Consider the following 27,096-nt stretch of genomic DNA (forward strand, 5'->3'; position numbering starts at 1 on the left):
GAGGAGAGAGAGACATGCTGAGGGAGAGAGGAGAGAGAGACATGCCGAGGGACAGAGGAGAGAGAGACATGCTGAGATACAGAGGAGAGAGAGACATGCTGAGGGACAGAGGAGAGAGAGAGAGAGAGAGAGACATGCCGAGGGACAGAGGAGAGAGAGACATGCTGGGGGACAGAGGGGAGAGAGACATGCTGAGGGACAGAGGAGAGAGAGACATGCTGAGGGACAGAGGAGAGAGACATGCTGAGGAACAGAGGAGAGAGAGACCTACTGAGGGAGAGAGGAGAGAGAGACATGTTGAGGGACAGAGGAGAGAGAGAGAGAGACATGCCGAGGGACAGAGGAGAGAGAGACATGCTGAGGGAGAGAGGAGAGAGAGACATGCTGAGGGACAGAGGAGAGAGAGACATGCTGAGGGACACAGGAGAGAGAGACATGCTGAGGGACAGAAGAGAGAGAGACATGCTGAGGGAGAGACGAGAGAAAGAGAGGCATGCCGAGGGAGAGAGGAGAGAGAGAGACATGCTGAGGGACAGAGGAGAGAGAGACATGCTGAGGGAGAGAGGAGAGAGAGAGACATGCTGAGGGACAGAGGAGAGAGAGACATGCTGAGGGAGAGAGGAGAGAGAGACATGCTGATGGAGAGAGGAGAGAGAGACATGCTGAGGGAGAGAGGAGAGAGAAAGAGACATCCTAAGGGACAGAGGAGAGAGAGACATGCTGGGGGACAGAGGAGAGAGAGACATGCTGAGGAACAGAGGAGAGAGAGAGACATGTTGAGGGACAGAGGAGAGAGAGACATGTTGAGGGACAGAGGAGAGAGAGACATGCTGAGGGACAGAGGAGAGAGAGACATGCCGAGGGAGAGAGGAGAGAGAGACATGCTGGGGGACAGAGGAGAGAGAGACATGCTGAGGGACAGAGGTGAGAGAGACATGTTGAGGGACACAGGAGAGAGAGACATGCTGAGGGAGAGAGGAGAGAGAGACATGCTGGGGGACAGAGGAGAGAGAGACATGCTGAGGGAGAGAGGAAAGAGAGACATGCTGGGGGACAGAGGAGAGAGAGAGACATGCTGGGGGACAGAGGAGAGAGAGAGACATGCTGAGGGAGAGAGGAGAGAGAGACATGCTGGGGGACAGAGGAGAGAGAGAGACATGCTGAGGGAGAGAGGAGAGAAAGAGAGACATGTCGAGGGACAGAGGTGAGAGAGACATGTTGAGGGACACAGGAGAGAGAGACATGCTGAGGGAGAGAGGAGAGAGAGAGACATGCTGAGGGAGAGAGGAGAGAGAGAGACATGCTGAGGGACAGAGGAGAGAGAGACATGTTGAGGGACAGAGAAGTGAGAGAGACATGCCGAGGGACAGAGGAGAGAGAGACATGCCGAGGGACAGAGGAGAGAGAGACATGCTGAGGGACAGAGGAGAGAGAGACATGCTGAGGGACAGAGGAGAGAGAGACATGCTGAGGGACAGAGGAGAGAGAGACATGCCGAGGGACAGAGGAGAGAGAGACATGCCAAGGGACAGAGGAGAGAGAGAGAGACATGCTGAGGGACAGAGGAGGGAGAGACATGCTGAGGGAGAGAGGAGAGAGAGACATGCTGAGGGACAGAGGATCGAGAGACATGTTGAGGGACAGAGGATCGAGAGACATGTTGAGGGACAGAGAAGTGAGAGAGACATGCTGAGGGACAGAGGAGAGAGAGACATGCTGAGGGACAGAGGAGAGAGAGACATGCTGAGGGACAGAGGAGAGAGAGACATGCTGAGGGACAGAGGAGAGAGAGACATGCTGAGGGACAGAGGAGAGAGAGACATGCTGAGGGACAGAGGAGAGAGAGACATGCTGAGGGACAGAGGAGAGAGAGACATGCTGAGGGACACAGGAGAGAGAGACATGTTGAGGGACAGAGGAGAGGGAGAGAGACATGCTGAGGGACAGAGGAGGGAGAGACATGCCGAGGGAGAGAGGAGAGAGAGACATGCTGAGGGACACAGGAGAGAGAGAGAGATATGCTGAGGGAGAGAGGAGAGAGAGAGAGAGACATGCTGAGGGACAGAGGAGAGAGAGACATGCCGAGGGACAGAGGAGAGAGAGAGAGACATGCTGAGGGACAGAGGAGAGAGAGAGAGACATGCTGAGGGACAGAGGAGAGGGAGAGAGACATGCTGAGTGACAGAGGAGAGAGAGACATGCTGAGGGAGAGAGGAGAGAGAGACATGCTGATGGAGAGAGGAGAGAGAGACATGCTGAGGGACAGAGGAGAGAGACATGCTGAGGGAGAGACATGCTGAGGGAGAGAGGAGAGAGAGACATGCTGAGGGACAGAGGAGAGAGAGACATGCTGAGGGAGAGAGGAGAGAGAGACATGCTGATGGAGAGAGGAGAGAGAGACATGCTGAGGGAGAGAGGAGAGAGAAAGACACATCCTAAGGGACAGAGGAGAGAGAGACATGCTGGGGGACAGAGGAGAGAGAGACATGCTGAGGAACAGAGGAGAGAGAGAGACATGTTGAGGGACAGAGGAGAGAGAGACATGTTGAGGGACAGAGGAGAGAGAGACATGCTGAGGGAGAGAGGAGAGAGAGACATGCTGGGGGACAGAGGAGAGAGAGAGACATGCTGAGGGAGAGAGGAGAGAAAGAGAGACATGCCGAGGGACAGAGGAGAGAGAGACATGTTGAGGGACACAGGAGAGAGAGACATGCCGAGGGAGAGAGGAGAGAGAGAGACATGCTGAGGGACAGAGGAGAGAGAGACATGCTGAGGGACAGAGGAGAGAGAGACATGTTGAGGGACAGAGAAGAGAGAGAGACATGCTGAGGGACAGAGGAGAGAGAGACATGCTGAGGGACAGAGGAGAGAGAGACATGCTGGGGGACAAAGGGGAGAGAGACATGCTGAGGGACAGAGGAGAGAGAGACATGCTGAGGGACAGAGGAGAGAGAGACATGCTGAGGAACAGAGGAGAGAGAGACCTACTGAGGGAGAGAGGAGAGAGAGACATGTTGAGTGACAGAGGAGAGAGAGAGAGAGAGACATGCCGAGGGACAGAGGAGAGAGAGACATGCTGAGGGAGAGAGGAGAGAGAGACATGCTGAGGGACAGAGGAGAGAGAGACATGCTGAGGGACAGAGGAGAGAGAGACATGCTGAGGGACAGAGGAGAGAGAGACATGCTGAGGGACAGAGGAGAGAGAGACATGCTGAGGGACAGAGGAGAGAGAGACATGCTGAGGGACAGAGGAGAGAGAGACATGCTGAGGGACAGAGGAGAGAGAGACATGCTGAGGGACACAGGAGAGAGAGACATGTTGAGGGACAGAGGAGAGGGAGAGAGACATGCTGAGGGACAGAGGAGGGAGAGACATGCTGAGGGAGAGAGGAGAGAGAGACATGCTGAGGGACACAGGAGAGAGAGAGAGATATGCTGAGGGAGAGAGGAGAGAGAGAGAGAGACATGCTGAGGGACAGAGGAGAGAGAGACATGCTGAGGGACAGAGGAGAGAGAGACATGCCGAGGGACAGAGGAGAGAGAGAGAGACATGCTGAGGGACAGAGGAGAGAGAGAGAGACATGCTGAGGGACAGAGGAGAGGGAGAGAGACATGCTGAGTGACAGAGGAGTGAGAGGCATGTTGAGGGACACAGGAGAGAGAGACATGTTGAGGGAGAGAGGAGAGAGAGACATGTTGAGGGACAGAGGAGAGAGAGACATGCTGAGGGAGAGAGGAGAGAGAGACATGCTGGGGGACAGAGGAGAGAGAGACATGCTGAGGGAGAGGGGAGAGAAAGAGAGACATGCCGAGGGACAGAGGAGAGAGAGACATGTTGAGGGACACAGGAGAGAGAGACATGCCGAGGGAGAGAGGAGAGAGAGAGACATGCTGAGGGACAGAGGAGAGAGAGACATGCTGAGGGACAGAGGAGAAAGAGACATGTTGAGGGACAGAGAAGAGAGAGAGACATGCTGAGGGACAGAGGAGAGAGAGACATGCTGAGGGACAGAGGAGAGAGAGACATGCTGAGCGACAGGAGAGAGAGACATGCTGAGGGACAGAGGAGAGAGAGACATGCTGAGGGACACAGGAGAGAGAGACATGCTGAGGGACACAGGAGAGAGAGACATGCTGAGGGACAGAGGAGAGGGAGAGAGACATGCTGAGGGACAGAGGAGAGAGAGAGAGACATGCTGAGTGACAGAGAGAGAGACATGTTGAGGGACAGAGGAGAGAGAGACATGTTGAGGGACAGAGGAGAGAGAGACATGCTGAGGGACAGAGGAGAGAGAGACATGCTGAGGGACACAGGAGAGAGAGACATGCTGAGGGACAGAGGAGAGAGAGACATGCCGAGGGACAGAGGAGAGAGAGACATGCCGAGGGACAGAGGAGAGAGAGACATGCTGAGGGACACAGGAGAGAGAGACATGCCGAGGGACAGAGGAGAGAGAGACATGCCGAGGGACACAGGAGAGAGAGACATGCTGAGGGACAGAGGAGAGAGAGACATGCTGAGGGACAGAGGAGAGAGTGACATGTTGAGGGACACAGGAGAGAGAGACATGCCGAGGGACAGAGGAGAGAGAGACATGCCGAGGGACAGAGGAGAGAGAGACATGCCGAGGGACACAGGAGAGGGAGACATGCTGAGGGACAGAGGAGAGAGAGACATGCTGAGGGACAGAGGAGAGAGAGACATGTTGAGGGAGAGAGGAGAGAGAGACATGCCGAGGGACAGAGGAGAGAGAGACATGCCGAGGGACAGAGGAGAGAGAGACATGCTGAGGGACAGAGGAGAGAGAGACATGTTGAGGGACAGAGGAGAGAGAGACATGCCGAGGGACAGAGGAGAGAGAGACATGCTGAGGGACAGAGGAGAGAGAGACATGCTGAGGGACAGAGGAGAGAGAGACATGCTGAGGGACAGAGGAGAGAGAGACATGCCGAGGGACAGAGGAGAGAGAGACATGCTGAGGGACAGAGGAGAGAGAGACATGCTGAGGGACAGAGGAGAGAGAGACATGCTGAGGGACAGAGGAGAGAGAGACATGCTGAGGGACAGAGGAGAGAGAGACATGCTGAGGGACACAGGAGAGAGAGATATGCCGAGGGACAGAGGAGAGAGAGACATGCTGGGGGACAGAGGAGAGAGAGACATGCCGAGGGACAGAGGAGAGAGAGACATGTTGAGGGACAGAGGAGAGAGAGACATGCTGAGGGACAGAGGAGAGAGAGACATGCCGAGGGACAGAGGAGAGAGAGACATGCCGAGGGACAGAGGAGAGAGAGACATGCCGAGGGACAGAGGAGAGAGAGACATGCTGAGGGACAGAGGAGAGAGAGACATGCTGAGGGACAGAGGAGAGAGAGACATGCTGAGGGACAGAGGAGAGAGAGACATGCTGAGGGACAGAGGAGAGAGAGACATGCTGAGGGACACAGGAGAGAGAGAGACATGCTGAGGGACAGAGGAGAGAGAGACATGGCGAGGGACAGAGGAGGGAGAGACATGCTGAGGGACAGAGGAGAGAGAGACATGCTGAGGGACACAGGAGAGAGAGACATGCTGAGGGACAGGGGAGAGAGAGACATGCAGAGGGACAGAGGAGAGAGAGACATGCCGAGGGACAGAGGAGAGAGAGACATGTTGAGGGACAGAGGAGAGAGAGACATGCCGAGGGACAGAGGAGAGAGAGACATGCTGAGGGACAGCGGAGAGAGAGACATGCTGAGGGACAGAGGAGAGAGAGACATGCCGAGGGACAGAGGAGAGAGAGACATGCCAAGGGACAGAGGAGAGAGAGACATGCTGAGGGAGAGAGGAGAGAGAGACATGCTGAGGGACACAGGAGAGAGAGACATGCTGAGGGACAGAGGAGAGAGAGACATGCTGAGGGACAGAGGAGAGAGAGACATGCTGAGGGACAGAGGAGAGAGAGGCATGTTGAGGGACAGAGGAGAGAGAGACATGCTGAGGGACAGAGGAGAGAGACATGTTGAGGGACACAGGAGAGAGAGACATGCTGAGGGACAGAGGAGAGAGAGACATGCCGAGGGACAGAGGAGGGAGAGACATGCTGAGGGACAGAGGAGAGAGAGACATGCTGAGGGACAGAGGAGAGAGAGACATGCTGAGGGACAGATGAGAGAGACACATGCTGAGGGAGAGAGGAGAGAGAGACATGCTGAGGGACAGAGGAGAGAGAGACATGCCGAGGGACAGAGGAGAGAGAGACATGCCGAGGGACACAGGAGAGAGAGACATGCCGAGGGACAGAGGAGAGAGAGACATGCCGAGGGACAGAGGAGAGAGAGACATGCCGAGGGACACAGGAGAGAGAGACATGCTGAGGGACAGAGGAGAGAGAGACATGCTGAGGGACAGAGGAGAGAGAGACATGTTGAGGGAGAGAGGAGAGAGAGACATGCCGAGGGACAGAGGAGAGAGAGACATGCCGAGGGACAGAGGAGAGAGAGACATGCTGAGGGACAGAGGAGAGAGAGACATGTTGAGGGACAGAGGAGAGAGAGACATGCCGAGGGACAGAGGAGAGAGAGACATGCTGAGGGACAGAGGAGAGAGAGACATGCTGAGGGACAGAGGAGAGAGAGACATGCTGAGGGACAGAGGAGAGAGAGACATGCCGAGGGACAGAGGAGAGAGAGACATGCTGAGGGACAGAGGAGAGAGAGACATGCTGAGGGACAGAGGAGAGAGAGACATGCTGAGGGACAGAGGAGAGAGAGACATGCTGAGGGACAGAGGAGAGAGAGACATGCTGAGGGACACAGGAGAGAGAGATATGCCGAGGGACAGAGGAGAGAGAGACATGCTGGGGGACAGAGGAGAGAGAGACATGCCGAGGGACAGAGGAGAGAGAGACATGTTGAGGGACAGAGGAGAGAGAGACATGCTGAGGGACAGAGGAGAGAGAGACATGCCGAGGGACAGAGGAGAGAGAGACATGCCGAGGGACAGAGGAGAGAGAGACATGCCGAGGGACAGAGGAGAGAGAGACATGCTGAGGGACAGAGGAGAGAGAGACATGCTGAGGGACAGAGGAGAGAGAGACATGCTGAGGGACAGAGGAGAGAGAGACATGCTGAGGGACAGAGGAGAGAGAGACATGCTGAGGGACACAGGAGAGAGAGAGAGACATGCTGAGGGACAGAGGAGAGAGAGACATGGCGAGGGACAGAGGAGGGAGAGACATGCTGAGGGACAGAGGAGAGAGAGACATGCTGAGGGACACAGGAGAGAGAGACATGCTGAGGGACAGGGGAGAGAGAGACATGCAGAGGGACAGAGGAGAGAGAGACATGCCGAGGGACAGAGGAGAGAGAGACATGTTGAGGGACAGAGGAGAGAGAGACATGCCGAGGGACAGAGGAGAGAGAGACATGCTGAGGGACAGCGGAGAGAGAGACATGCTGAGGGACAGAGGAGAGAGAGACATGCTGAGGGACAGAGGAGAGAGAGACATGCCAAGGGACAGAGGAGAGAGAGACATGCTGAGGGAGAGAGGAGAGAGAGACATGCTGAGGGACACAGGAGAGAGAGACATGCTGAGGGACAGAGGAGAGAGAGACATGCTGAGGGACAGAGGAGAGAGAGGCATGTTGAGGGACAGAGGAGAGAGAGACATGCTGAGGGACAGAGGAGAGAGACATGTTGAGGGACACAGGAGAGAGAGACATGCTGAGGGACAGAGGAGAGAGAGACATGCCGAGGGACAGAGGAGAGAGAGACATGCTGAGGGACAGAGGAGAGAGAGACATGCTGAGGGACAGAGGAGAGAGAGACATGCTGAGGGACAGATGAGAGAGACACATGCTGAGGGAGAGAGGAGAGAGAGACATGCTGAGGGACAGAGGAGAGAGAGACATGCCGAGGGACAGAGGAGAGAGAGACATGCCGAGGGACAGAGGAGAGAGAGACATGCTGAGGGACAGAGGAGGGAGAGACATGCTGAGGGACAGAGGAGAGAGAAATAAACTTGAAGGTTTAAGGGAATTACATGAAAGGGGAAATAAGAGAGTCAAGGGGGGGGGATAGAAAGACATTGGAGGAAAGAAACAGATAAAGGATGAAACTAAATCAGGAAACACATTAGGGGAAGGAAAGTAGAAAAGACATTGGAATAAGGAAAAGACGGAAAGACAGGAAAGGTAGAAAGGAAAGGTATACAGGGATATATCAAATAAGTAAAAATGGGAAGGATGTTGATCCAAGGATTAATCCGATTGCCAATTCTTGGAGTCAGGAAGGAATTTATTTTTCCCCTTAATGGTTTTTTTTGTTTGCCTTCCCCTGGATCAATAAGTAAGTATAGAAATAGGATAAAGTATCTGTCATCTAAATTTAGCATAGGTTGAACTTAGTGGATATATCTTTTGTCTCTCACTTTAAATCACTCCTATGTACAGTGGGGAGCTGAATATGTTCTATGCAGTATTGTATTCCTGTGCTATAAGCTCTAATGTGGCAAAAACAGATTTAGAACAGATCAACCCTATTCTGCTGAGCAGAGTCATCTGTTTGCAACCACCCGGTGTAAACCTCACCTTTTTCAATGAATGGTAAATATGTGAAGAAAAGAAACAGCCTTCCTGTAGACGTAGCAGGAACGTGTCATGCTGAATGTGAGACGTTCATTTTTAAGGATTTTTCTTGAATAGCTTTCAAACTACTGAAGGCGGGAAAGACCACTTCAATAAAATACTGTCATTTTTATTTTTTTGAAACTGCTACATTTCCTGTCAAATCTAAGACATTTAGAAGGGTAACAGTGGCCAATCTGACATGAAGGGGCTTATTCAATAAACTCGGAAGCAGCTGATTGGCCGCTTTGGCGCTTATTGGAATAAGCCCCTAATTTACATTTTGAGGAGAATAATCAATGGTTTTGACAATCAGAAAAACCTATTAACTGAAGCTTAAAGCTAATGCAATCAACTGGGAAATTACTTGGGGGCTTGACATAAAACTATATTAAGTTCAAAGTCTCTCAATACCAATTTAAAATGTGCTGCTCGGTCGTGGTGCAGTGCAGCGACAAACCGTGTGTGCGGGATTGTCACAGCGGGATCGCTTCCACGTCTTTTCCTTATTTTTGAAGCTGGAGTTTGTAACCATTGGTGGGATGAAAAGAGGGCACTTCTTTACCAGACCGTTTCTACCTCACACTGTGCTTCTCCGCCTCATTAGCAGCATTAAGTCATCTTCCATCGCAAGCGGACACAGAGTCAGACTCTTCAAACTGTAGCAATATGTGAACAAGCACAGAAACCAACGCTACACAGTTACCTGTACAAACATATTGTGTAGAAAAGAGAGCACCTGAATAGACTACACACACAATACTTCATATGGTCACGCTGTAAAGCAGGGGTGCGCAAACTTGTTGCCCTGCGCCCTCCCCCCCCCCCCCTGCCTGCTCTTCTGGTCGATCACACTCGCCCTTACCTACAACAAAGCGTCAAATGACGCTGCGGGGTCCTGTGACATCACGCGACGTGACCCGCGGCGTCATTTAATGCGATCGAGACGCGTGGACAAGACGTTGGTGAGTACATTTAGGCCTCGGAACGAACGGAGATCATGTCTGTTGTCTAAGGTTTAAGTATTAATAAAGTTGTTTTAAGTTTTTTTATCATTGTCTGTTATATAGGTATTAATAAAGTTGTTTTTGTTCATAGACGCGCTGACGTCACCACTCTACCCAGCGCGGTGCGCACTACACGTGACGCGTCCTGGCAACATGGCGCGCCACCTGTGACGCGACTAAGCGACGGGTTAGTGATGGCGAATGGCGGGAAAATGATCGTATATCAGGTAAGGCGGTTATTCAGATCAGTATGCACCTTGAGAAAGAGCGGAAGCTCGAAACGCGTTGGTGGGGGCCCCAGGGCTCATTTTTTTGTACCATGCTTTGATCCATTAAACCTTTTTATTGGGAACCCACTCTCTAGCAATTGATTTTTCAGTAGTGCTCCATCTCTCCTTCGTCGAATCCGCTTTGATTTCAGCCTCGGAGACCCCCTGCATCCTGAGTTATATGCCCCAGTCTGCGTCACGTGACGAAGGAGAATTTAAACATATCGGGTATACCAGCATCCCATACCGGGGCCTATAACTCGGGATGCAGGGGGTCCCCAAGGCTGAAATCAAAGCGGTTCAGCTCAGAAGACCCCCTGCTCCCGTACATTATTATTAAAATTGATATTTAAACTGCACGATCACCTGTAAAAGCCTTGCATGGAGGCGCAGCGTCTCCGTGCAGCTCTTACAGGCTGCCGTTTAAACAAACTGTTGCCAATCGATAGGATTTATAGCGCGATAACACTTAGAAAAAATAAGTCATTCAATGCTGCATTTTTTTTAACCGAATTTTTAAAAAAATGCTGTTTTTTCCTTGTAAGTAATTGGCTGTTAATGGTTTTCTGGAATTGCATGTGTAATGCCAGTGTATGCACAATTGTGCTAATATGATCCCTGCTCTGCACTGGTTTCTACTTCTATTAAGCACTAACACCAGGTATAGGACCACGTTTACTAAGCAGTGCTATGCCACAAGACCCCATCTGGCCCATTCATAAGAATGGGCCATAACGGGTCTTCCGAGGCCAGAAAGGTGCCTTATGGCATAGCACCCCTTAGTAAATATCCCCTAGGGAAGAAATGTATGAAACTAAGGTTACCCACTGCTTCCAGGTCTGTACTTTAATAAAAGCATACTTTCATAAACACAAAAGGAAAATGTGTCAAATCACCACAAAAACCTGGCGCTTAATATGGCTCTCAATCCCCCTGTATTCCACTCCAGCTATTTCCCTCTGCTGTATCAAGGCTGCATGAACAAGGGTGCAGTGGGGGTTCCCAGCTTCTGTATAAACTTGCTGTCATTTCACTATCTCTAAGAGGAAAAACTCCAACTGCTTCCTGTGCGATTCATTATAATGATGCTATTGGTTTTTTCCTTGCATTGGTTTTTCCCCCCAGCTTTGCAACCAGGAGACTCTAGTAAATTAGACCCCTTGGAGTATCTCGATCTGAGCCGCCCCGGCCCAACAAATCTAATGAGATTTATACAGACATTCACACAGCTCCCCTGTTCTCATTTAACGTGAGTTTACACAACATCTGGAACAATGTACAGTATACAGCAAATGCAATGATTATTTTACACAATTGCAACTGTCCACGGGGGACGAAAAGAACTGCGACACCCGAAAAGATATTTTATACAAATAAGTTCAACTTTACCCATCTACTCACCAAGTATTACATTTCTTATTAAGCTCTCTCTCACCATCTTAAACACAACATGGTCTCCATGTTACAAAACGTGTGTAATGTGAGTGCCAAAAAAATAGCATCAGATTTATCAAAGTACAATATCCCATTGTGTAATGGGATTCTTTTTTTCTTTATTAAGCACAGTTATTTTGCACAAGTTTTACCCCAGTTTTGCAGCCCCCCCTTCCCCACCTGTCGTACTGTATATATTGGCAATCATTTGTGATTGTGCTTTTAACCGGTCTAAAATGCAAATAGGTCCATCTAATCTTTAAATGTAATTATATTGAACTTTTACACCCATCTTTACTACATCTGGGATTTGAAAACCCCCATCATGTGTGTCTAAACCAGGTCTAAACATTTACGCTGAAACTCACTCAGCTCGGGTGAGGATATCGCACGCCGATCTGGCTTTTACCGCTATTTACTTGAATGGCAGTTAACGGCGTATTGACCCTGTAACGGCACTTATCGAATCTCTCTGCTAGTACAATGGTGTCTTACAATGTGAAGATAAAGTTACTGCCATCTTGTGACAAAAGAGCTGAATTGTAGACAAAGCAGCAGACCCATTCACCCAGCAAACACTTACAGTTGAATGCAATGGCATCAAAGTGCAATAGCCAAGAAAGGTAGTATTATAGCCAAAAATAGCGTTATTTTTAACACAAAGTATACGGTATAGACAGCACTGCACAAAAACTATATGATTGGCAGGAATTGCCTGATGTGAGGCGCAATGGGAACAAAGCGGGACCCTACTTTCTTGAAGATTAACAACGACATGAAAAGCAAGGTCCCAGCACTCAGACAGAAAAATAATTGAAGACAAAATGAAGTCAGAAAAAATGGGGGGGATTTACTGAAAAGCCTGATAAAGACCCATACATCAAGGCTAGTGTAGAAAATCCAATACAAATACAACTGACAATCAAACTAAGCAAAACAAAACTATAAGCCGTAAAGTAAATAATACTTCTCCACAAATGTGAAGATGTGGAGAACACAGCACAAGGGAGCAAAACAAAGGGGGAGACTACAAACGCACACAGTGACGACCAGAGGGGGACAAATAAAAAAAGTGCCAAAAAAAGGTGCACACGAGTGAGGGGGGGAGGGGGGGGGTATGCAAAAAGGGAAATAAAAAGGTACAAGAGCAAAAATGTATTAAATAACGGGGGCAATGGTTCGGGGATGAACCCTGTCTTCAGGCCCATTCCCGCAAGACAGGAGCCAGTGGTACTTCCTTTAAGCTCCTCGATCTGCAAGCTCCCAAACAGAAGTCCGAAGAGACAATACGTCATAGCGAAGTTCCCATACAGTAATCACGAAGGAGACATCTTTTCTTCTTCGTAATTACTGTATGGGAACTTTGCTTAGTAGCCCAAGTGATCCGCTAGTCATTGGTTTCTATGACTAGCTTACACCAAGGGCTATGAAAGGGTTAATATTGAACTAAAACTACACTACCTAGTACGGTTGGGCGATATCGACATTTTCACCATGATAATGATAATAAGAACTTTATCACGATAAACATAAAAGTCTGAAAATGTTCTAGTAAATCTAAATAAAATGTGTTCTCAAAAGAAATACATTTTCTTTAGATTTACTACAACAAAGGGCCCTTAATTCCCAAAGCCTTTCCATGTCTGCGCTTCACCTTTTCTCACCTAAACTGCTCCCATCACCCTAACAACCCATCACTCTCACTGCACTGCTCCCATCACCCTAACATCTCATCACTCTCACTATACTGCTCCCATCACCCTAACATCCCATCACTCTCACTACACTGCTCCCATCACCCTAACATCCCATCACTCTCACTACACTGCTCCCATCACCCTAACATCCCTTCACTCTCACTACACTGCTCCCATCACCCTAACATCCCATCACTCTCACTACACTGCCCCCATCACACTAACATCCCATCACTCTCACTACACTGCTCCCATCACCCTAACATCCCATCACTCTCACTACACTGCTCCCATCACCCTAACATCCCATCACTCTCACCACACTGCTCCCATTACCCTAACATCCCATCACTCTCACTACACTACTCCCATCACCCTAACATCCCATCACTCTCACTACCCTGCTCACATCACCCTAACATACCATCACTCTCACTACACTGCCCCCATCACCCTAACATCCCATCACTCTCACTACACTGCTCCCATCACCCTAACATCCCATCACTCTCACTACACTGCTCCCATCACCCTAACATCCCATCACTCTCACTACACTGCTCCCATCACCCTAACATCCCATCACTCTCACTACACTGCTCCCATCACCCTAACATCCCATCACTCTCACTACACTGCTCCCATCACCCTAACATCTCATCACTCTCACTACACTGCTCCCATCACCCTAACATCCCATCACTCTCACTACACTGCTCCCATCACCCTAACATCCCATCACTCTCACTACACTGCTCCCATCACCGTAACATCTCATCACTCTCACTACACTACTCCCATCACCCTAACATCCCATCACTCTCACTACCCTGCTCCCATCACCCTAACATACCATCACTCTCACTACACTGCCCCCATCACCCTAACATCCCATCACTCTCACTACACTGCCCCCATCACCCTAACATCCCATCACTCTCACTACACTGCTCCCTAACATCCCATCACTCTCACTACACTGCTCCCATCACCCTAACATCCCATCACTCTCACTACACTGCTCCCATCACCCTAACATCCCATCACTCTCACTACACTGCTCCCATCACCCTAACATCCCATCACTCTCACTACACTGCTCCCATCACCCTAACATCCCCCTCATCCCATCACTCACCTACACTGCTCCAATCACCCTAACATCTCATCACTCTCACTACACTGCTCCCATCACCCTAACATCCCATCACTCTCACTACACTGCTCCCGTCACCCTAACATCCCACCAATCTCACTACACTGCTCCAATCACCCTAACACCCCCCTCATCCCATCACTCACTACACTGCTCCGATCACCGTAACATCCCATCACTCTCACTACACTGCTCCCATCACCCTAACATCCCATCTCATCACTCTCACTACACTGCTCCCATCACCCTAACATCCCATCACTCTCACTGCACTACTCCCATCACCCTAACATCACATCACTCTCACTACACTGCTCCCATCACCCTAACATCCCATCACTCTCACTACACTGCTCCCATCACCCTAACATCCCATCACTCTCACTACACTGCTCCCATCACCCTAACATCTCATCACTCTCACTACACTGCTCCCATCACCCTAACATCCCATCACTCTCACTACACTGCTCCCATCACCCTAACATCCCATCACTCGCACTACACTGCTCCCATCACCCTAACATCCCATCACTCTCACTACACTGCTCCCATCACCCTAACATCCCATCACTCTCACTACACTGCTCCCATCACCCTAACATTCCATCACTCTCACTACACTGCTCCCATCACCCTAACATCTCATCACTCTCATTACACTGCTCCCATCACCCTAACATCCCATCACTCTCACTACACTGCTCCCATCACCCTAACATCCCATCACTCTCACTACACTGCTCCCATCACCCTAACATCCCATCACTCTCACTACACTGCTCCCATCACCCTAACATCCCCCTCATCCCATCACTCACCTACACTGCTCCCATCACTGTAACAGCCCCCTCATCCCATCACTCTCACTACACTGCTCCCATCACTGTATCGTCCCATCACTACACTGCTCCCATCACTGTAACATCCCCCTCATCCCATCACTCACCTACACTGCTCCCATCACTGTAACATCCTCCTCATCCCATCACTCACCAACATTGCTCCCATCACTGTAACATCCACCCACTCACCTACACTTGTCCTCCGTGGGCAGCAACAGCAACAATACAATAAAAAATACAATCTAATGGCTCCTAACCCCTTAATCACCCTAGCGGTTAGTAACCGCAATAGTCATTAAGGGGTTAACCCACCCTCCCCCGCTAGCCACCCGGGAGGCCTAACCACCCTACCCGGGGACACCGCCCCGCTACCCATTGATTGGCATAGTTTTAAAGCATGCCCATATAATATGGCCTGCACAACTTGTAAAGTGAGAAGGGCCGAAATGCTCCAAGGAAAACAGTTTCAGACCGCACGGGTAAAACAGCATTTATTATTCAAAATTATACATTTATTTACCATGTTTACTTGAAACAAAATTACATTTAAAATACTTTAATTCAAATGATCTAATTTCCTAATCATCTCACAAACTTAGGCCGTGCTCAGGGTGCTGGCGTCGTGACATGCGTGCGCACTTTTGAGACTCTTACCTGATTTCCAAGGGTAGTTCCTAAAGTGCCCGCTGCGCTGTAGCGTGTCGATGTTGCAACATTTTGCCAAGACAAGTGAATTTGTCTTTCAGGCTGCAGTCGCGTGACGTCAGCCTCACGTGAGCTGGTTCAGCCAATGAGGGCAAACCAGCTCTTTGACGCATTCGCCATCCCCCGCCATGCCCCCGATCGCCTCCCTAATCTCCTGCAACCCAGCGCACCCTAAGCGCAGCCTTAATGAGAGGCATTAGACCTCTTTTCAGCAACATGCTTGTTGTATTCCGGGGTCAGTCTCTCTCATCATCATCATCATCATCATCATCATATCTCTGTAAGGAATCGGGGAGCACGTCCTTTGTGGCGTGCTTCCTCCTTACCTGCTGCTTCTCATGTCTCCGTGCAGATTTCATAGCTTGCGTGCCCATGGAGGGTTATCAATGCACCCACAGAGCTTGGCTCCGCCCCCGTTTGTGTGACGCGCGTGCACCGCTCCCCAGCTGCACGTTAACAATAGTTCTCTCCCACCTGTCTCCTGCACCTCACAGCCTATCCCTGCCTCCGCAGAGGCCACACCTCTGTTCCACTTCTCAGTCCCATTGGCTCCTTGTTCTCATATATGCTCAGCTCTCTTACTCCTTCTTTGGCTTAACAATTGCTAAATATGTATTACAAGAGAAAGAGAACCATCAGTTGAAGAGTGACCTGGTTATCATGTCAAGTAAGTTGCAGAAGGCATAAACTGCCCAGGACCAGAGCTCCATTGATCAACTTAACACCGCACTGAAATATTTGAAAAATAATTTCACAAGCTTAGTACAGAGCTGGGAACCTCTCGGGAGGAGATTTGTGACTTAAAGACAGAGATGGAAACCTCTTTGAAGGAGAGACGTTCTGTAAGAGAGGCCTTCGAAGGGTGGAATAGTGAGTTTGAAACTATAAACCAAATATGCAAGACCCTTTCTGTCCAAGCCAGTGAAGGAGATAACAGACTCCATGACTTAGAAGAGGAGAAGAAACAATTGGCCCAGGAAACGTTAGATGTACAGGCAGCACTGCAGAATGCAGAGAGAGTGCTGCAAGAAGAACGTGTCTCCCTGGAGCAGCGCACACAAGCAGAAAACATGCTACAAAGCCAGCTGCAAGAACTGCGCCTGAGCCTGCAGGACACCAGGAGAAACAGGTGAATGCTGAGGAGAAGCAGCGAGTTCTGCAGGAAGAAAGTATCCAGACTGTTAACAAAGTAAAAATGCTGCAGGAGCATTTGAATACCCAGTGTGTCCCCAGAGAGCAGCATGAGGAGTTGAAGGCCACACTGAGCATAACCAGAGCCTTGCTGGAGGAGGAGCTTAGAGGCCAGGTAACTCGGTATGCGAGGGAGCACGAGGCGGTCCAGAAACTGAAGCAAGAGCTAGAGGAGCAGAGACACTGCTCCATCCCCAACAGTCAGTACATCTAGGAGAAAGAAACCTGGAAAAGGCAAGCTTCTGGACCCTAGCGAAGGAATTGACAGAGCTCCAAAATGTAATGAAGGAGGCTTGGAAGCAAGCTCAGAGCGAGCACAGTGAAGATATGGAGAGAGCCCTGAGAGGTGAATTGCAGGATTAACTCAAGAAACAGCGGTCTCTCACTGAGGAGTGGAACTTGCAGCAAAGCCTAGAAGTGGAAGAGCTAAAGCTGGCAATTGAACACACACCCCAGTAACTCACAGCGCTGCAGGCGGAGATCGCTGAGCTCAAGCTACAGCTCTCCAAAAAGGAAGAGAATGAGGAGGTGTCCAACCGTCAAGTGGCCGGCCTGACACTGCGCTATGATGTCAAAATGGCTGATGCCTGCGAATTGCTGGACCACACAGTCCGTGAGAAGGTCTGGCTGCAGCTGGAGAAGACCAAGAGGAGTACCGGCAGCTGCAGGTCATAAATAAAGATAAGGAAACAGATTTAAGCCTTGCTCTGAGTCAGCTGTGAGATATGAAATCATGACTCAACTCCAAAGAAGCTGAACTTGCAACTGCTTTGAGTGGGAAAAGAAGTGCAGAAGGACAGCTTCAAGAGCTGAAAACTCAAATAGCTGGTCTTAAATACTCTTTAAATGATACCACAAAATAGCACGAGACTAGGACAGTAGAAATAGATTCCGGACATCAGACAGAATTAAAAAGAAAGCTGGCAGAGGCTTTGCAAGACCTGAGCAAGGGTTACAAGGAACAGGCATTTAATGCTAAATTTGAGTCTGAAAAGATGAAGTTGGAGAAAGAGATTCCAAAGCTAAAAGAGATATGTTGGTCGCAAAAGGAGACCACGGAAAGTGAACGCAATGCCCTCACTGATTTCTATAAAGAGCCTGATAGACAAGTTGCTGGTTTGTGTGCTGTCACTGTGGGGACAAATACTTTGTGCCGACCTCGAGTCGGCTTTCCATGAAGGACATCCTACTGATCCGGGAAGGTCGTCCGGATGACCTCCCTGGAGAGGGGGGATTAATGTCAGGAAATAGCCCTGACATATATTTTCCTAGGTCTCCCTCTCGCCCAATTCCTTTCTCTGTCCACTGGGTGTGCTACTGTTTTCGGTCTGCTCTGGGGTTCCTCTGTCTGTCTGTCTCCTTGTTGCTCCTGTCCTCTGTCCTTATAGTTTCCTGTTTCCTGTTCCTCCCTTGCCTTTGTTTTATGTCCGGACTCCTTATGCCCATGCTTCTGTCCTGTTTCTGATCCATGTATAGTCCTGTACTTATTAAAGGCCCTGCTAGTTATCTGGCTTGTCCCTGTTGGTTCCTTGATCCCTGTTCTCAGTCCCTGCTCCCTAGTCTCAGTTTCTGCTCCTCTGCCTTCCTGTTACCGAACCCTGCTTGTGACCCCGGCAATCCTGCTTGCTACCTGCCACTGAACCCTGCATGGGACCCCGACCATCCTGCTTGCTGCCTGCCTCCGACCTCAGCTCATGACCTCAACAATCCTTGCCTGCTCCCCGTGTTCTGGCCACCGAGGTCCTACCCGCTCCAGGAGTCTTCCCCCTTGACAGCAATTAACCAGCACACTGCTGGATTTAGAGGCATTTTCTCTCCAAAAGTGATAAGTCCCTGTTACATACCTCCCCCGTTTGTGGGAAGCTCGGGCTTACCATGGCCAAAGCCCATCCTTCCACTCTCCCTCAAGATATCTCTGCGGCTCGAATAAGAGTGGATGGAGTACGAGAAGCCTCAGTCCCGCTGCGATTAGAGCCCTTTCTTCAGGTTATTAGTGTCTCCTCCAGAAAGTGCTTGAGATCAGCACTCCTCAGTCGCCCGAGGAGGACTTTTTTCCCATACAGTCTTTCTACTGACCGCGTGGTCATGAGATTTCTCCTGCGTTGGGCGATCCTTTCTTTGTAGGCAGACTGTATGGTGACAGTCACAGAGCATTTACGCAAATAGCTTTCTCTCACCATCTTTTCCATGGACTCCAATTTAGCACTAAATGTCCAATCCTTGTAACCCTTGCTCAGGTCTTGCAAAACCTCTGTCAGCTTACTTTTGAATTCTGTCTGATGTTTGGAATCTATTTCAACTACCCTAGACTCGTGCCATTTCATGGTATCACCTAAGAGCGTTCAAGAATAGCTATTTGAGTTTTTAGCTCTTGAAGCTGTCCTCCTGCACTTCTTTTTCCACTCAATGCAGTTGTTATTTCAGCGTCTTTGGAATTGAGTTGCGATTCCATATCTCTCAGTTGACTCACAGCAAGGCTTAAATATGTTTCCTTTTCTCTATTTCTTATCTGCAGCTGCTCCTCCTGGACGTTGTCCAGCTGTAGCCGGGCCCTCTCATTGTCATTGTGGTCCAGCAATTTGTGGGCATCGGCCTTCTTGGCCTCATAGCACAGTGTCAGGCTTTCTCCCCCGAGTTTAGGGTGACCACCGGCATCGGGTTCTGTAGCCATATTCACGGGTGGTTCAAGCTGGGTGGGGTTTTTATCCATACCAATTGACTCCTGTGACATCTCAGTTTGGTAGTTACCTAGTGTTGTACCTGTAGAGGTGTGAACACCGAAACAGTTCTGCCTCAATCTAGCCAAAGATTGTATCTTTCTAGCGGCTATCTTCATTGTGAGGAGAATGGCTTGCGCCATGGGGCCACAGTAGCATGACTGTATTGGTATTGCGCTTCTCAGTTGTAATTCGGTTCTTCTTTCCTGACTTGTGTGGAAAGCCGATCGTAGTACTGAGATGTTATTGCGGTTGCGCTTATAGCAATGCATAGCTTGCTTGGTTGTGATGTAGGACCTATATCTAGATTAAATCACACCAGCAGCTTCCATAATTTTTTGTAGCATCTTTGCTGTAGACACTTCCTAACATTTGACTGGAGTAAGATTACACACTGCTTCAAATGTTCATAATTCTTTCTTTGACGTTGCATTCTCCATATGGATTGGAGAAGGCAGGCTGCTTTATTTTGGCTATTTAGCCGAGGCGTTTTCATTCCTCTTTAGGCAGGCTGTATGGTGAGCTCTGCAGAGCGTTTGTGCAGATAGATTTCTCTCTCCAATCTTGCTTAGACAAGAGCTTTGTAGTACTTCTGAATTACTCTGCTGCTTTTCTCCCCTTTTAAGAAGTTTAGCTCATCAGCGAGAGAATCCTGTTTCTGGAGCTTGCTCTGAGTGTGCATCAACGCATTCGTCATTATATTTTGGAGCTCTGCGGATTTCTTCGCTAGGTCCGCAGCTGATTGCCTCAGTTTCTGGACTTTCTTGTGCTACCACTTGTTTTTGATTTAAAAAATGTTTTGGGTAATAAAGTATTCTCTTCAATATAAATAACAAGGTCTAAAAATTTGACACTAGTTCTACTAAAATTAGATATAAATTTAAGATTAAAATTATTGGTATTAATATATTCTAAAAATTGATTTAATAAAACTACGTCGCCATTTCAAATTAAAAACACGTCATCGATATATCTTTTCCAGCGGACCAGGTTTGCGCCAAACTCATGCGAAGACTAAATGTGATCATTTTCCCAGATGGTCATGAATAAACTCGCATAGCTTGGCGCAAACCTGGTCCCCATTGCGGTACCACAGAGTTGTAAAAAGAATTCTTGGTTGGACCAAAAATAATTTTGACAATATAAAATCTATCCCTTCTAAAATAAAATCTATTTGTTCCTTTTCCAAATATTTGTCCTCTTTTAAAATTCTATTGATCACATACAAGGGTTGGATGCAATCAATGGATGTATATAATGCAGAAACATCACATGTCACAAGTATATAATCATCTTCCCATTTTGTATCTTCTAAAATTGATAAAATTTGCGCTGTACCTTTAAGATGGGATTTTCCGGCAACCACATATTTTTGTAAAAATTTATCAATGTATTCAGACAAATTGGAACACATTGAGTCGATGCCGGAAATTATTGGTCTTCCTGGTGGGTTTTGGATGTCCTTATGAATTTTTGGTAAAAAATAGAATATGGGAATCTTTGGTTTTTCAACCCATAGATATTTAAATTCTTCTTCTCTAAGGATACCTTTATCTTTACCTTTTTGAAGCAATATTTCTAAGTCTCTGTGGAAGGTTGTGGTGGGATCTTTTTTAAAAATTTTATATGTCTTGGCATCTCCTAATAGCCTATTAGATTCATTGATGTAATACTCTCTGCTCATTAATACCACTCCTCCGCCTTTATCAGCCTGTTTGATAACTAATTCATCATCATCGATGAGAGTCTGAAGTGCTTCTCTCTCTTTTCTCGTTAGATTGTTCTTAAACGGTTTGTTACTATTAGTAATTGTATACAATTCTATATTTAACATTTGATAAAAGACTTCTAAATGGTGACCTTTAATAAAACTAGGATAAAATCTAGACCTTGGTTTTAAATCTGTATGTAAAAATGTATCAATATTTGGTGGATTAATAATGTTATGGTTTTTTAAAATTGCATTTTCCGAATTTTTAGTTAAAAATTATTTTTTGACAGTTTGCGTAAAAATTTGTTAGCATCAATAAATAAATTAAAACTATTTGGTCCTGCGGTGGGTGCGAAAGTTAGACCCTTACTGATTACCTTCAGTTGAGCATCGTCTAATACTTTGTTACTAATATTAAATATTTTTAATGATGGTTCGTTCTTAATACCTTTGCCCTTTCTTCCTCCTCTGCCTCTCCTGAATCTCTTTTCTTTCTTAATTGCAAACTTTGATCCTTCTCTGCTAATGGGGCGTATTGTTTTTGGTCTCCCATGATTTTGGAGACTTCTACCCGTCTAATAAAGTGGTTTTTCTCTTAGTGCCTCCCCATGCTCCCTCTTGTATGGGGGAATCATTTGAACAGTATTTTTCCCATTCTTTTAATTGTAACTCATCCTCTAAATTCTTTTTCAAGGTGGAGTCTTCTTGTTCATCTTTTGAAGATGGCTTCTCTATTTTACCTTTCGTTTCTACCTTTCTTTCCACTTTTTTTTGTAGGATTAAGATTCTCCTTTTTAGGAATCTCTTCTTTCCTTATTGGTTGATAATTAATAGGTTTATTAAAATTCTTCTTGTTAGGACCCCATTTCCATCCTTTATGATAATGGTTATCGGATCTGTCAGATCTATTAATATCTCCCCTATAGTCTCTACTAGGTTCCCTTGATCTAGAATGATGGAAGTTTTTTTGTCCTCAGGGACAATTTATGAGGATGAAAAGAAATTGCACTAAAACAGAAATTTATGAGGAACAATCTGAATTATTGACAAATAAATTTACAGAAAAAAAGTGCAGTCAAAAGAGTATTAGAAAGGCAAAATCAAAAACAGACACACTTGATAGACAACTTCTGATAAAACCTTCTATCCCTAAGATAAATAAAAATAAAAAGATAAGACTTTGCGACCACTTTTGTAACACAATATAATAGGGAAGCCAATAAAATAAAATAGGCCCTGAGCAAACACTGGCATATTCTGCAGAATGACCCAGTTTTGGGAAGTATATTACCAGCAAGGCCAAATATTGTGTTTACAAAAGCAAGGAATTTAAAACAAAAATTAGCACCAAGTGTGCTTAAAATTAAAAAGGACAACACACAAGAGACAACTTGGTTAAAGAGTCCGCAAGGTTTCTACTCATGTGGCAACTGTAAAGTCTGTGACTTTTGCTGTAAAGGGGTAAAAAATACTTTTAAGTCAAACATAACGAATGACGTATTTAAAATCAAACATTTTATTAATTGTAACACCAATTTCGTCATTTAGTTATTGGAATGTTCCTGCGGTACCCAATATATTGGACAAACCACTCGTGCTTTGAAAGTTAGGGCATTGGAACATATAGGAAACATAAGAAGAAAAGTAGATACACACAGTGTTCCAAAACATTTTAATCTTTTTCATGCGTCCAATCCAAAGGATTTAACTATTAAAGGCATTGAACATGTACCCCCTAATTGGAGAGGGGGTGATCGTGCAAAAGAATTAATAAAAAGAGAGACCTTTTGGATTCACCGCCTAAAAACATTAAGCCCGGCAGGTCTAAATGCCGATATAGAGATCAGTGTTTTTATCTAACCCTGTGTGTTTTTCTGTTTTTATTATTATGTTTTTTATGAATAGATGTTCCTATTTTTACAATATAATATTTTATTCTGATGGAAATAGATATATATATGCATATATTTTATATATGTTTTATATGGAGGTTTTATATATTTTATATACGTATTTTTATTTTTTTATTTAAATGTAGGTTTTTTTATATGAATTCTATAGATTAATATCAATATGTATTTATTTATGTATATGAGGTTTCTGTGCCATACTAATTTTGAACTTTCTGCTCTCATTCCTCCCCATTTCTCTTGTCTTATCATATTTTATTTCATTTTATTTAATCTATGTACACATTTTTGGAGTGACATAATCCCTGAATAGTATATCAGTATCTATTGAATACCCTTACAAATTATATGCTAGCAATGTAATTAGTCTATATATTTATTCTATATTTCTTAGATAGTTTTTATATGTATTAGATAGCATTGTGTGTATTTTTGTGATATTGTTAATAAAGTTTTTATGCAATGTATGTTTTAAAAGGTATTAGCAACATGGAGATAGTTGTCCCGCCCATTGGCCAATCATAACAGTGATAACCCAACCAATGAGAAGCCATTAATTATTCTATCATCCAATTAGAACCCAATAGGGGTATATATATATATATATATATATATATATTGTAAGCTAGGATGCAACAGATTAGACTCCTGACGAAGCTTGGAGACAAGCGAAACGCATTGAGTGAACAGCAGCAGTCCAGAAGTGCACCGTGAACCCCCCTGAACCCGTGTGGATCAATTCTGCGATCGATCACAAACCGGAAGTGACGTGACGGACCAAACCGGAAGTGACGCGACACGACCTCGGGAGTGGGGCAGACGGCAAACACTGAAGCTGCGCATCTATAATTTTACGTGTCTATGCACATAGTGCAAAATGTGAGTGCAAAATTTATTGCTTTATAAATATATTTGAGTGAACATGCAATGTTGCACTAAGAGTGTCATCTCTTTTATTGAGGGTTTGTCCTGCTGAAGCCTGGTACTTCATGTCAAGCAAGTCTTCTATACATACACACTGCTGGTATTTGATTGAGAAATTGTGAGTCCCCACTTGTGATTTTTGAAGCTGTTTTTTTCCTATAGAACGTATTACACTATATATTATATATTTCTTTTCACATACGGTGACATCTGCGCTTCCCACAAGTTTCTCTCTGAAATTGCATTAGCTGGCAGGAATTTTGGGGGTCATAAAGAACTGTTTGTTCGGTGTGTACCGAGTTTAGGCACCTCCACCATCCTATGGGTGTTTTGTGGGTGCGTCTTGTTTCAGGTTCCCCATAAGAGATATCTTTATCATTATCAGCTTAGGACCAGAAGGGCCACTCTTCCATGGGGTAGGGTTCATTACAAGAACGTTACATCTTATCCTCCATTTTGGTGCTATCAGGTGTATTTTTCTTCCTGACCTCGGGAGGCGCTATTGTAGCTGTTTCCACTGTTTGCCAGAACCCCATCTGGTAGTCCTACAGGTGGGTAGACTTTGCTTGCAGAGTTTGTAGCTCTCACAGGTGTCTCTGTAGACTTTTTCTTCTTTACTTTAGTATGTTTTGAAACAACAGCAGTACTGTGCCCACATTCTTTCTCATCAGTGATACTGGATGTGCACTTGCTAAGTAAAACTTCTGTACCTTCCTTGTGACCACAGCACATTGCTTGCTGCTGCAGTTCCTTGGCTTGTTGAAAAAAATATTCCTCTGGCTGTTGCACTTTTTCTGGGGCCTCGTAGGGATCATCCTCATCAACCGAATCAGGCCTGAAGGGACACTGCTCCATGTCGCTGGGCTCTTTACACAGGAACACATTTTCTCACCCATTGTTGCAGAGTCTGCATTTTACTTCAGCTGGGCTGCCATTTTACAATCCCATGGGGTTTCTTTTTTTCACAAGTGGTGGGGTAGACTCAGAGCATCAGTCCCTTATGTGGGTCACCGTCTGTTGCACTCCTCCCAGTCAAACTGTGGCATTGTGGCTTTCTCCAGCGCAGTGTAGTTTTCCTGCCTGAATGTGTAGCCCTTTAATTCTGGTCACTTCTGCACGTGTTGCTCAGACTGTTACAGGAACTTATGCAGGCAAAAGCACAACATTTTTCACAAGCAGTCCCGGGCTCCTTTGAACTTCAAGGGCTATCTCTCATCCCAACTTCTGATCCCATATGTAGAAGATGTGTGCAGAGGTATGCAATGGAGACCATTTTTAAGATGAAATTAAATTAAGGCTTTATTGCCTGTTCCTTTAAACAATACAGCAAACAAAAAGATACATAAAACAACAAACACCTATCCCTGTGTAAGGACTAACTTACTTCCCCAGTCCCACTCTGCAAGGCTGGGGGGAATATCCCTTTACCCACTTATCACCCCAAAGTCTCAGTGGTACCTGAACACAGGTGGCCCTTCAGGTCTGTGGTGTCCGGGTAGGTGTCTGCTTGAGGTTCCAGGCATAAAGGTCTGGTCCCCTTGTGTCTTTCTCTCAGGACACAGCCCTCCTTTTCCTTCTGTCAGCTCCCTTGTGAGATAAGGAATCTCCTTCCTGTTTCTCATATCAGGCTTTTTCTAACAGTCCTAATCAGCCAGGTGGAGTCTGGTTGATTGCCTGTGCAATTAAGCTACTTATCGCCGCCTTATCGCCAAAAAAGCCTAGTGCGATTCGGTAATCCCTGATAAGTCGGCAATAAGAGACCTTTTTGGCAATTTTTGAGACCCCCAGCATGAATCCCATTCAATAAAAATGCATTTACAGGCAATTCCATTACCTTAGTGGCTAACCGCTAAGGCAATAAAAGGGTTAAGGAACAACAGCAGCTTTATTAGGGGCAGAGGGGGTGAGTGAACCGGGTACATGGCCCTTCATTCACTCCCTCTGCCCCCAATAAACATTACAATATGTACTAAGCAATAATACACAACCCACCCAACCCCTGTGCCCGCACATAAAATAACTAATTAATTTTTTGATACACAGGATTAATACCAGAGGCCAGCAGGGGTCCTCGGATGGTCCCCGCGGGTGTCTGTGGGCCTCCCGGTGGTCCCTGTGGGTGTCTGGGGGCCCCAATGGGGTCCCCGGGTGGTCCCCATGGGTGTCTGGGGGCCCTCAGGGGTTCCCACGGGTGTCTGGGGGCCCTCGGCTATCCACTAAGGTAATGAAGCTGCTTTAAAGTAATTTTTATTATTAGTGTGCGGGAGCAAGGGTTCTCCTGAGCTTAACCGCATTATTTCAGCCTCTGGGACCCCCTGCTTCCTGAGTTACAGGCCCAGGTATGGGCTGCCGGTATATCCTTCATTATTTAAATTCCCTGGTCACGTGAAGCGAACGATTTAAAAATGGAAGCAATACCGACACCCGATGCCCCATACCAGGGCCTGTAACTCGGGAAGCAGGGGATCGCTGAGGCTAAAATTGAAAGCGCTTCAGATCAGGAGGCCCCCTGCTCCTGCACACTATTAATAAAAATTACATTAAAGGAACTTCATTACCATAGCAGATAGCCGCTACGGTAATGAATTTGTTACATTTTTAATTAGGGTTTTATGACTAGTGTATTGTAGCAGGGGGTCTCCGGGGCAGAACAATGCTGATTTGAGGTCCGGGACCCGCTGCTGATTTGAGGTCCGGGACCTGGGATGCAGGGCCTGCCACCTGTGAGCCAACCTGTGATGCAGGTGCCACTATGTAGAGTTTAGAGAAGATAGTTGTTAATAAGGGCAAGTATGTTAACATAACATTACCTGTAATATGAGTAAATAAGACTATAGAATTCATTAGACTCTTTGTATATGTGAGAATGTGATCAGCAGCAGCAGCTGTGTCTGCTACATATCAATAATGTTTTTATTTTTAA

Source organism: Ascaphus truei, chromosome 3, assembly GCF_040206685.1.
Source record: "Ascaphus truei isolate aAscTru1 chromosome 3, aAscTru1.hap1, whole genome shotgun sequence".
Taxonomy (NCBI): Eukaryota; Metazoa; Chordata; class Amphibia; order Anura; family Ascaphidae; genus Ascaphus; species Ascaphus truei.